Source organism: Lolium rigidum, chromosome 1, assembly GCF_022539505.1.
Source record: "Lolium rigidum isolate FL_2022 chromosome 1, APGP_CSIRO_Lrig_0.1, whole genome shotgun sequence".
Lineage (NCBI taxonomy): Eukaryota > Viridiplantae > Streptophyta > Magnoliopsida > Poales > Poaceae > Lolium > Lolium rigidum.
Genome location: NC_061508.1, coordinates 324,196,433 through 324,208,340, shown reverse-complemented (window position 1 = coordinate 324,208,340; position 11,908 = coordinate 324,196,433). Strand labels below are relative to the sequence as shown.

Here is an 11,908-nt window from a genome sequence, read left to right as displayed (position 1 = left end):
TAAAGAGATTACCGTACCCATCAAGCATTGCTAGCGGTCACCGTGTTGACTTGCCTCGCCTCTTTCTTGCGGTCTGCCCTCTCCGGACAGTCCTTAGAAAAGTGGCCAGTCTCTCCACACGTAAAGCAGCTCGGATCTGCTTTGTTTATCATCTTCTTCTTCTTGAAGGTTGTAGTCTTCATAGGCTTATTGAAGGAGGGCTTGTTATTCCCTTTGTTCTTGCTCGTAGGGTTTCTTCGCACCATGTTGGCGCTAGACTCGACCCTCTCCTTTCTCGCATTATCCTTAGCCCGAGCTTTCTCCTCAACATCAAGAGATGCTATCAGATTTTCAACCGATATCTCCTGTCTCTTGTGTTTGAGAGTTGTGGCAAAGTTCCTCCATGAAGGGGGCAACTTAGCGATGATGCATCCAGCCACAAACTTGTCGTGTAAGGCACACTTAAGGAGTTCAAGCTCTTTCGCAATGCACTCGTATCTCATGAGCTTGTTCGACTACGTAACGGTTGTTAACCATCCCGATGTCATGGAAGCTCTCCATGATGTACGAGTTCATCGCTCGCATCGGTTGCACCGAACTTAGCATTCAGTGCATCCTGCAGCTCTTTACCATCCGTTAAGTGCATGTACACATCACACGTACGATCGGCAAGAATACTTAGCACGCATCCGACGAAGAGAGTATTGTTTTCCTTGAACTTGTTCTGATCTTGGTCGATATAGTTCCTTCGAGTAAACCATTAGTAACTTCGAACACTTTCGGATGAGTAAGCCGTAGCATGGCCTTATACCGCCACCTCTTAAAGTGCACACCGGTAAACATATCCGGCCTCAGTGCATCGGAAAAACCAGCCATTGTTAACTCAGGAAATTGCCTACAATTAGGTTTTTGGATTGTTGGATAATTAGGCACAATTTCCATGATTAATTCCAGAATATAAAACATTATGGCAGCAACTACTAACATGTGAAACTCAAACATACTAGATGCATTAATCAACATGAGTAGCAGCAGCGCAAACGGTAAAGCATCCATCGCTAAACAGATCGAGATATGTCACACGTACCGATCTGGTGGTGGTGGCGGTGGAGGTGTAGCAGACGATGTCGCAGACAACGTTGTTGACGACGGGGACGACGGGTCGAAGTAGACGGCGTTGAAGACGACGGTAGGCAGCACCGCCTGACTTGGACGGAAGGCGACCCGTGATGAAGAGCTTGAGCAGTCGCGCAGAGCGCTTCCCAAAAACCTAATTCGCCTTCTCCCGTACAGGATCGCAAGGACGAGCGGTTCCGGAGACCTGCTCTCCCGTTCGCCGATGCACGTCGGCGCGCGGGATGGAGTAGGCTACGATGGCGGCTCAAGCAGAGAGAGGTGGAAACCCTAACTCGTGTATTGGATGATGTTTCTGCGGTAGCCGGGCAGGAGATTATATAGGCTCGGGAAACCCTAGGCAACGTGGGACACGCCCACGTCGCACGAACGTTTCGAGTCAGTTACAGATAGCCCACGATCCGGGAGCGACCCGAACCGACTAACTGCGACGCGTCCGTCTAGGACTCTGTTCGTTTTCCTGAGCTGCAAAAAGTAAGGAAAGTCTCGGCTCGAGGCTCAATCCACTCACCACGAGCGCGGTGCGCGTCGTGACGTGCCGAGTCGAGTCGAGTCGAGTCGAGACGAGACGAGCGAGGAGGAGGAGGAGCGCGCGTGTAGCACTCCTATTCTCACTCGGATGATGTTTCTGCGGTAGCCGGGCAGGAGATTATATAGGCTCGGGAAACCCTAGGCAACGTGGGCCACGCCCACGTCGCACGAACGTTTCGAGTCAGTTACAGATAGCCCACGATCCGGGAGCGACCCGAACCGACTAACTGCGACGCGTCCGTCTAGGACTCTGTTCGTTTTCCTGAGTCGTGACGTGCCGAGTCGAGTCGAGTCGAGTCGAGTCGAGACGAGACGAGCGAGGAGGAGGAGGAGCGCGCGTGTAGCACTCCTATTCTCACTCACTTACTAGTGGTGGAACAACCCACCTTATAAGGTGATCTAACTTCCTCCCAACTTTCCATGTGGGACTAAACTTCCCACCTCTTGCCACTCCCTAGTGAGCTGCCACCAACTTGGGCTCAAACTCACAAGGCTGCCACTATGTGGGCTTTGAGATTTATAGGAAAAACTGAAATCTAATTTGGGCCACTAAAAATGGGCCCAATATTTCAACAATTATATGGGTGTGTCTAAGTCTCAGTCGACTCTAACATAACTTATGTCTCAATCAAATTACATAATGCGGATCTAAACAAAGTATAAACAACAGCAAATACGAATCTTTAAGCAGAAACAAAATCCAACGATGGAGCAGGTGACTGAGACATAAGCTACGTCTCAGCTAGCTGAAACTTAGCAGTTCCTTTATTATATTTGTTTGTATGATCATGTAACCATATATATTGTTACTTATAGGGTATAAATTGAACCATTTTTGTTATTCTTAGTCTTTCTGGTCAAATGTTTCTTAGAAGTTGCAATGATTTCAGTAATAAGTTGACTGTGCATGCATGATTTGTAATTGGTAGTGAAATATCATCAAACTAGGTGAACACGCGCACTTCGCTGCGCCGCCTGCATCACGTCCTGGCAAAGCTTCGCTTGCATGGTGCAGCCTGGTAAGCATGGTGAGTATATCGGTTGCAGCACATTGGATTTGCCCGGTGGAATCTTCAGGCTGTTGCGTACCTGGGCAGGATGAGGGAATGACTCGTCTACTTAGGCTGGTGCCAATGCATCACCCCACTCTCACCCGCCACGTCAGGTTTTATCCTCACTATCACCCTACTCTCACCTCACTCTCACCCCGCGGTGCCAGTGCAGGGGCTATAGTGCCAGCTCTCACTTCTCTCTCCTCCCTACCGCCTCCCTACCGCCCCCACTAGCGCCGCTATCGCCTCCCTCTCCCCCGCTCTCGCCCCCAACGCAGGCGTTAGCCGAGCGGGAGCGGGCGCTACCGCCGGGCGCCCGCGCCGTCGCCTGGCGCTAGCCTCTCGCCCCACTCCAGCCTCTCTCTCGCCCCGACGCCGCCGCTACCGCCCTCACTCACGCCTGCATTGGCACCAGCCTTAATAGAGATCCATGTACGTCAGGAGCCTACCATTCATGTATCCTTTGGCGAATTAATCTATTTTATAGCAAAAGCGCAGAAGGACTAGGGTTGAAAATGAAACCGAAACGGACGGAAACATACTTTATCGTTTTTGTTACCCTCTATCCCGTCGGAATAGAAAATGGAATCGAAATCCCCGGAAACGAATATGGAAACGGAAATCATCGGATATGAATACAGAGCGGATACTTAGCGGATACGTTACGAAAACGAATATTTGCCCCAACACAATATGGCATACTATCTCGATTCATAGACCGAAAGAGACACATAAAAAAATAAACAATAAGACAAGATATATCACTTAACTTCGACAAGCGGTAATTCAACATAAAGTAACACTCGATCGGCTGGGTCTCGTGGAGTCATCGCACGGTAGATGAGTCGTCGAAGATAGGACTTTCGGCGCGGCTGTCTGGCTGCACACAACTACATGCACAGGCAATTATACAGAGTGATTTGGGGTTAGAGTAATTAGTGGACTTGATACGTGGCTAAGTCCGGTTTCATGTGTAAATATAGGCCTACTAAATACACGGGCCTCTCTGGGTTATATTTCCGGAAACTTTCTATATTTATTTTTCCGGAATTTCCTCTGCCGTTTCTTCTGCCGTCGGAAAAGGCTCCCTCATTTTCTTTTCCGTTTCCATTTATAATTTTGTCATTTCCGTTTCTTTTCCGCGAAATGCCTCTTACTTTTTCGTATTTGGTCTTCCATTTCCTTTTTCTTCGGAATCGAACGAAAAGTTTACCTTTCATTTTCAACCCTAAGAAGGACAATGAATATTTCATAAATCTAGATACTATAGCCAATAGCCAATAGTCTATTGCTGATGTACAAACTCACAACTTCACAAGTCCCTAGAGATCAAAGATCAAGTTACAACAAACATAGTTGACAAAAGGATGAAAAAATATCTTCATTGTCATGATTTAATTCGGACACCTAAAAATTATATACTACAATATAACCAACCATGTTCATTGATACAAAAAAAATAAGTTTCAGCCATTCATAGTGCTTCCATGATTCAAAACGTAACTTGCATAATTGCACTTCACCCAGCATTGTTCTCTTCTTCTATAAGCTAGGATGTGCCAAACACAAATAACAATATCTTCTGATAAGTCAAAAAAAAGACAGGCAAAGTCGTCTGTAAACATTAAAAAGATTGTGCATTCAGTCCAAGGGATTAGGAGAAATACTTAGGACCAAAATACATGATTGTAAGTACTTCACGTAGAGACTTCAGGTCGTGAGCAACACAAGTTCATTCATCCAAGACATTAGGATAAGAACTTCAAATAATGATTGTCTATGCATCCATTACTTCAAAGAACCTGTTGCTTAGAAATTAATCTGTTTGGTCGGCTCATCGTGGAATCAGAATAACATCAATGCATGGATAATTATAATTATAAAGTAAAATGATTGAATGGCCATGTGTAGCTCACCGCCCCACCAAGAATGTGGTTATATCCTGCTACCAAATTGGAGTTGTCAGATCTGGAGGCAGAACGTAGTTGTACGGCTTCAGCAACCATGCCGAGATCAAGCAAGCCACCACAGCCATTATTGCACCTGCTTCCAAAAGAGAAATTCTCAACAATTTGCAACTGTTTTCACAGATATGGGTCTACTATTCATAATCGCAAGGCATTTTCAAGAACAAATTATCATATCTTCTAGGATTTAATTCATACAAAAAAACTCCAGGATTTATTTTAGACATGGGTTTTTATTCTCAGCATAAGCAATATTTAGTAAACAAAAACTGAAACAACCCCACAATGTTACTTCAGGTAATTCAAGACCAGAATGTTTACTTGTTCAAAATAATAACTTACGGTCTTACACCCATATTTCTATCTTCAGAATTTCATTCTACCTGTTATTTCTGATGCGAAAACTATAGCAAACATTTATTTAATATTGAGGAATTAAGGTCATACCTTGTTGTTTAAAACGACACCAGGTGCTAGAGTAGAAAAGCTTCCTTAAAAGCCCAAGAGCTGAAAGAATGCAGGCTGGCTCAGAAGTTCTGCGAGATCACGATGACCCTTGATATGATATCCTGCACAACCACTTTTCAGACAATCAAATTTATTGCCACATTTTAGAGTAGATAATATGTGGTAAATGATCATCGGTCCTCTGTCATAAGGTCCATCCAAATTATAAGTCCCCTGTTGTTAACAGGTTCATTAGGATCGGGCGGGGTTCATAGACCACAGCATAAGGAACTAATGTTCTGTCAGTAATGACATCATCTTGGAAAAAACAATGTGTCCTAAAAGTTCAGATTTTCTTTCCTTCTAGAGATAGTATGTAATGCTTCATAATTTGTGTCGAATCAAATAAAAAAACAGTTCCACTGCAATTAGGTACCGATTTCAGCTTATTACACATTCGCCCCGCTTACCGCTTTTGCGCGAATTTGTTAACTTGCAACTTTACAACCAAAAATGATAAAGACAAGCCCTTTCAGAAAATAACAGATTGCAACCAAGGTCATATACCGCAAAAAAAATAGTTTTTAAACTTGCAAGCAAATTGTAAAGAAGCTGGTAGGTTTTGGCCGTTGCTTTTGCTCTCTCAGCTCGCAAACGCCGAAGGGCACAAAAACACCTCAGGAGGCTTCCATCTTTCACTCCTTGTCGATCAAAAATGATGCCACCCTTCACAAATCATACAGACTTATATTATGTCTGTAGGGTTTGCCAACTAATCTACAGAAAGAAAGAAATATTGGGAATTAACCCTAAACAACTTCATTCCCCTACATGTTTTGAAGTTAATTCAGACCAATTCAATTAGCAAAGACGTAAAATAATCACATGCAAATTTCTGAAAAACACAAAACTCGTGTAAGCATGATAAACGGAAAAAATGCTGATAAGAATGTCTCAATATTGTGATGGGAAATTTTTACCAAACAAAAAACCTTTGTGGGGAAGAAGTGACAGGCATCAAATGTATGGGCCAATCCTTGATACCTAAGGAAACTATAAGAAGCCACATTGTTTCCCAATTGGAATCTTCATAGAAGAAAATTTCGCCATACAGGGAGAATGTTTGCCTAAGGTCAACTTCACTAACATTTGGCTCAAACTCTCCGAGAAATACCTAGGGACAGTAACCACGATGAGAGTAGAAAAGATGTAGTGATCATATGATATATATTGTATTTGTAGTCTGTTGTGTCTGATTGAGCAATAAGTGGATCTAGAAGTACCTAAACTCATGTTGTACTCCTGCAACTGAAGCAGTTGCCCACTCCCCATTGTATACAGGAGTAAGCTTCATCCTACTTGCAGTTTCTTTAATATTCTCAGGTTAGGTTTCATTAAACTTTGTCAAAAGATCTACTATTCGTTTAGCGAATATTACAGGCAGCAAGGTCAGTTCATTACTCTACTAATAATAAAACCATCAACTGTTCACCAGGTTTAGCTTGCTAATTCACCAGTGGTCATGGTAGCATAAATCATATTATTTTTTCAATAGACACATCACAAAATCCCAAACATGTTACACAGAAGAATCAAGCGAATAATTTAGGAGAAATTTAAGTTGGCATCTCCCGTGTTAATAAGAGCCAATAAAAACAGACGTCGTATTTGACTATCAGGCAAACATGCAAGTCCAGAGAGGGGGAAAGATACATCGTTGGCGCAAAAGCAGTTCAATAAATTGCACCAGAATCAATTAGTCTCAGTATGTTGTTTGTACAGCGGATTGAGCCCCAGCCAATGTTCGGACCTAAAATGTACTAAGATGAGCACACAGATTCGTAGGTAGCATATTCTACTCATTATTCAATACCCCAATAGAACCAAACACTCAACTCCACATTGCAAATATGATCTAGGCTGATGTGTCAATGTATGAACCTAACCAAGATGTCTTATTATTTCTTAAACTGAAACTACCATTGCTTTGAAGCTGATATAACTTTTTAAGCCTGTGAGACAAATAACTGAAAGTACATTGAACGTAATTTTTAGTCCATCAGATTGCTGGTTCATTTTGGATGTCGAACCAGGGTGATAGCAGATCTGTAGTCCCTCTGCCAACATCAGTTTACTCTGAGCTCCTTACAGACAATGGATTGACTTGGAGTTCATGTTTTTGACATCTAACATAATTAGTTCGAACAATACCGCTGAATCAAGTGTATCTAATTAAAAGGCAAAGAACAAACAAATAAAAGTACATACCTAAACAAAAGATCTAGCGCTTCCATAATTGAACATCAAACGGAGGAAAAATAAGAAGAAGAGATAGTTCTACCTTCTCTCAACGGCGAAACAATAAGCACACTCATGTGCGTTCGCATCCGCAAGAACACTCGTGCAAGAAAGCACCTCCTCAGACTTCTATGGGCATCCTCAACAGCCAACCGTAAAACCAGGAACGAATCAGGAGAAGGAAGTAAAAGCTGAGCCAGGAGAAGTCGCCGAGGACCATCTCATCGGACTTGTTGGTGGAGCGCTCGACGTCGGTATCCGCGACACAGAGGACAAACTTTCGGCTCCTCCCATCCGAGTGTCTGCGCCTCAGCTGCTGCTCCTCAACCACCGCACCTCTACCGATGGTGGAGCAGTGGTAGGAAGATTGGCGTTGGACCGGTGGCGGAGTAAGATTTGAGGTGAGCCAGGGCGAACATTTAAAGCCTAAAATTTTTAAGACACGAATGGATGCAGATTAAACAATAATACATGCTGTTTTTTCTGAATTCAGTAAGTATACCTACCAAAAAAACTAAAAAATTACATAAGGAAGACTCTTGGCACTTGTTTGATCATCAATATAACGTAGACTCTTGACACTTGGATTGCTCATCAATATCTCGAACTGAAGTGTCCTACAACATTAAAATTGAAATTGTGTACTTTATTGTATATGCTTCTAATTATACATTTGTAATGAAACATGGCATGAGAAACAGCGGTCATGAACATGATATAAAACGCCAAAAGAAGGAAATATTAAGTCAAAGAAGTCAGAAAAATAACCTAATGATCCAGCTGCTGGCTGTTGTCCCCATGGCGCGCATGCTTGCACTTTCTTGATGTGTCATCTTGTGCTGCTAACTCCAACTCTGCTATCCACTCGACCCCTGCTTTAGCGCCCATCTAATTCGCCCGGTGTCGCCCATAAGAGTGTGCAAGTTGAGGGCTAGCGGCGTATTGCGCAATACTGTGTGGCGAGGTGCGCCGCGGTAGCTGCTCAAGGACGGCAGTGGGCACCTGGGCGCTGACAAAGGGTAGTGGATCACTTGCGCATTGAAGAGGAGGGTCGACAAAAGACAACAGTGGTGGGACGGGCGAGAGAAGAACGCTGCAACTCGTTGTCGGTCAGATACTGGTCTTGAACTTGATGGCCGCCTCCAGTGCTGCAATCTCCCATCGACGGAGCTAACCAGCCACAGCGAGCCCTAGAAGCTCGATATCTCACGCTAGTCATGGTCACCTTGTGCTGCCGATTCCAGCCGTCTTCTCCTAGAATCCCTGTCCGGCGCCTCGATCTCACGTCGCTCCACCACCGGCGGAGGCGAGCTCCGCCGTGCTCCTCCTGGTGCCTCCGTCCACCATCGACGTGGCACGCACAGCCGCACATGGCACCAGATTCGGAGCCAGGGAGAACACATCGGGGTCGAGGGGGAGACTGGCTGAGTGTGGGCAGGGAATTTGAGGGCCAAATCCCCTCCACCCCATGCTCTCTCTTCCATCTTCTCCTGGTCCCAATCAAGACCCTGCTCCCCCGTCCTCGTCTCCCTCGGCGAGGTCCAAGCGCCCTAGAAAACGACACAACTCCAGGCCTCCACCGTCGCCATCGGGCTTGGCTGGCGCTGCCCCTCCTCAGGCCTGTCGGGAACATGGTCGGCACTCTCCATCTCTCTGGCTCCGATGGCTGGGATCTGGTCCCGCCTCTCCTACTAGCCATCAGTCGCGCGCGGTGGCCGTCGCTGATGAAGAAGGAGGCGGTGGCTCGGTGGCGCTAACCCTAGCGATGCGGCTTTGCGTGAGGGGAAGGGAGGAGAAAGGAGTGAGGAGAGGTTTGACCGAGAGAGGCGCGACAAAATGGAGAACATTTTTTTGGATAAATTTTTGCTGCACAGCCTTTGCAACAGGATTACTTGTTGTAAATAATAATAAGATGAATTTTAGCAATTTTGCGTACAAACATATTTTTTTATCTTTTGATATGCTCACTCCAATGCACTTTGGTACCATATGGCTTATATAAGTGTTTATGTGAATTTCTCAAAGAAAATATCATGCACGAGCTAGTTAACATGGAATTTAATACTCCCTCCATCTCACTAAAAGTTTCAAAGATTTGATTTTTTTTATGTATATATCTACTATTTAGTATGTACATGCATCCGAATTTACACAAATCTTTAACACTTTTGGTGGGATGGAGGGAGTAACATATAAAGTGGACATCGCAGGGAGACTAGCATCCTAACTAAACGCACAGCCATCGCTAAGATTGATTTGTTTCTTATTGGTCCTTCCCATTTGCATTTTGCATGTTTTAACTTTGACCATGAATTTGATCAAAATCACATGTTGCTTGTTATAAAAAATAGCACTATGAACTTTATTCGAATACAACTTCATTGGTGTAACTCAAGCGACATATAATCAGGGGTTGGTGGCCGAATTAATGACTAAAATTGAACCTCGAAAAGCGTGTAGGCTACCTAAGGGCATGGCCAATGGCAATGCCTCAACATATCGCCGTGCAGGTACACGCAGGTTCGTATGTCCCAAACCTAAAAAAGTAGTTGTTGTAAAGGTAAAGTTGTAGCTTGCAGAAGAGAACCACTTCTTCACGAGAAAAAGCCAAGAAAGAGCATGAAAAGAGAGGTAAAAGGAGGCAAGAGAGATGATCATGTGTACTTTGCTGAGCTCATCAATAATTGTTAGCTATAGCTCTATCTATCCATACCTAGGTAGTTGTCCTGGAGCTTACTGCTTTCATTTTAGTTTCTTATGTCTAGTTGCTATTTTTATTTTCCTTGCATGTAACAAGCTCTCTGTCTGGACCAGCTAGCTAGTTATTATATGCTGATGCATGGCCTTAGCATCATGGTCGTGCACGATGACATACTCCTCGTCGTCTTCATCCCCTTGCACCGCCGGCCGCCGCGAAGGCACTGGAGCCACCGGCCGATCCATGAAGTCTAGCAGGTCCGGGAAGTAGATGAGCAGAATGGGTGGAACCGTGTGCGTTAGGAAGAAGAGCAGCGCGAACCACAGGTCGAAGCGCATGAAGACGTTGACGTTGAACCACAGACCCACCGACCAGAGGATGCACTGCGGCGAGTTTGGAACAAAGCGAGGTGAAGACGTGAAGTTGATTAGACGAGAGGAGCCTAGTTAATTAACCGATTGACATTGTAGATCGAATTATCGTGGAGGAAGGGAGGAGCTGACGCTTACCGTTGGGGTGTACCAGCATAGGTAGCTCCCGAGGGAGCCGTCGGGGCCGGGTTCCGCCGCCGCCTCGCCGCCTCTCTTGAGATCGCCGCCGGCGGGGTTGCTCGATTCCATCGTCCTGGCTGACGATTGGTTAGCCCTATACCGTTCTAATCTACCTGCAGCTTTCGTTTCGCACGGCAGGTTTAAGCTTCATATATGGTATCGAGTTCGGATCAGAACCTACGAGCAAATCGCGACAACCAGGTATATATACGCGTAAATTTGTCCTGGAGTACCCTAAACTTTGGGGGAGCGGCGATTTGGCTCCCGGGAGCATTTGCTCCCGGTTTTTTCAAAAAATTAGAACAAATCGAAAACTTATCAAAAAATTCCGAAAAAAAATCATGCACGTACCTGACCATGGCACGCACCAACGTGTAAAATGTTGTTGCAAAATGTCATCGTATGCGCCCTGGACCAAAATGACAAATTTCTGGCATGAAATGAGATCCAAAAATTTGAATCTCAGATCTGGAAATTTGTCATTTTTGCCCAGGACGCATACGATGACATTTCGCAGCGAAATTTCACAAGGTGGTGCGTGCCATGGTCAGGTACGTGCATGATTTTTTTCGGAATTTTTTGAAAAGTTTTGAAAAACAAAATTTGCTCCCAAAAATCCGGGAGCAAATGCTCCCGGGAGCCAAGACGAATTTCCGAAACTTTGGTTTGGTTCACAATACCCCGTTACTCTGAAAACCGTTCACTATACCCACTTTGCAAGTTTTTTTTCAAACATTTAGAGCCCTTTGCAAGTTTAACTTCGGTTCTCTTTGCCATGTCAGGGGTTTCTCTTCAGTCTTCCCGTGCCAATTCAGGATTCTAATCAGCTTGTTCTCTTTTTCTTTTGCTAAATATCCTCCCGAGCAGCGAAGCTTATCATGTCCGATATCTCTTGTGTTCCAAGCAAGACTGACTAACGGGTGCACTACCCGCATCGCCCGCTGGCCGGTTAGCCTTCAGCAGCCCATCCACGCTCACTAGAAAATAGGGCTTTCCTCCGAAGTCCCTAGAAAGTTTAGTTCCGATCGAATTATGAATCGGAACTAATGGGTCGCATTAGTCTCGGTTTGAACGGCGTGGACAACATCAACCTTCTAGTCTCGATTCGTTTGGAACCTTTAGTTTCGGTTGGTATACCAATCGAGATTAAAGCCCGGTTGGTAATTACCAACCGGAATTAAAAACCTTTCTAGGTTTTTTTTTGCTTCCCACACACCCCACTTCCACCCTTTGGATCGTCTTTTTTAGCTT

At 44.8% G+C, this 11,908-nt stretch overlaps 1 long non-coding RNA gene across 2 annotated transcripts; it reads right to left on the bottom strand.

Moving 5' to 3' along the window:
• Positions 1–4,136: 4,136 nt before the first annotated feature.
• Positions 4,137–8,585, bottom strand: LOC124684301. 2 transcript variants are annotated; one of them, XR_006996975.1, is made up of 5 exons: positions 8,177–8,585; positions 7,915–8,025; positions 7,452–7,834; positions 5,111–5,232; positions 4,137–4,739 (listed from the first exon to the last, which is right to left on the bottom strand). It is a non-coding gene; the product is annotated as an uncharacterized LOC124684301 (long non-coding RNA). The 2 variants fall into 2 exon arrangements; XR_006996974.1 differs by having other exon boundaries at positions 7,452–8,025.
• Between the last annotated feature and the right edge of the window lie 3,323 nt (positions 8,586–11,908).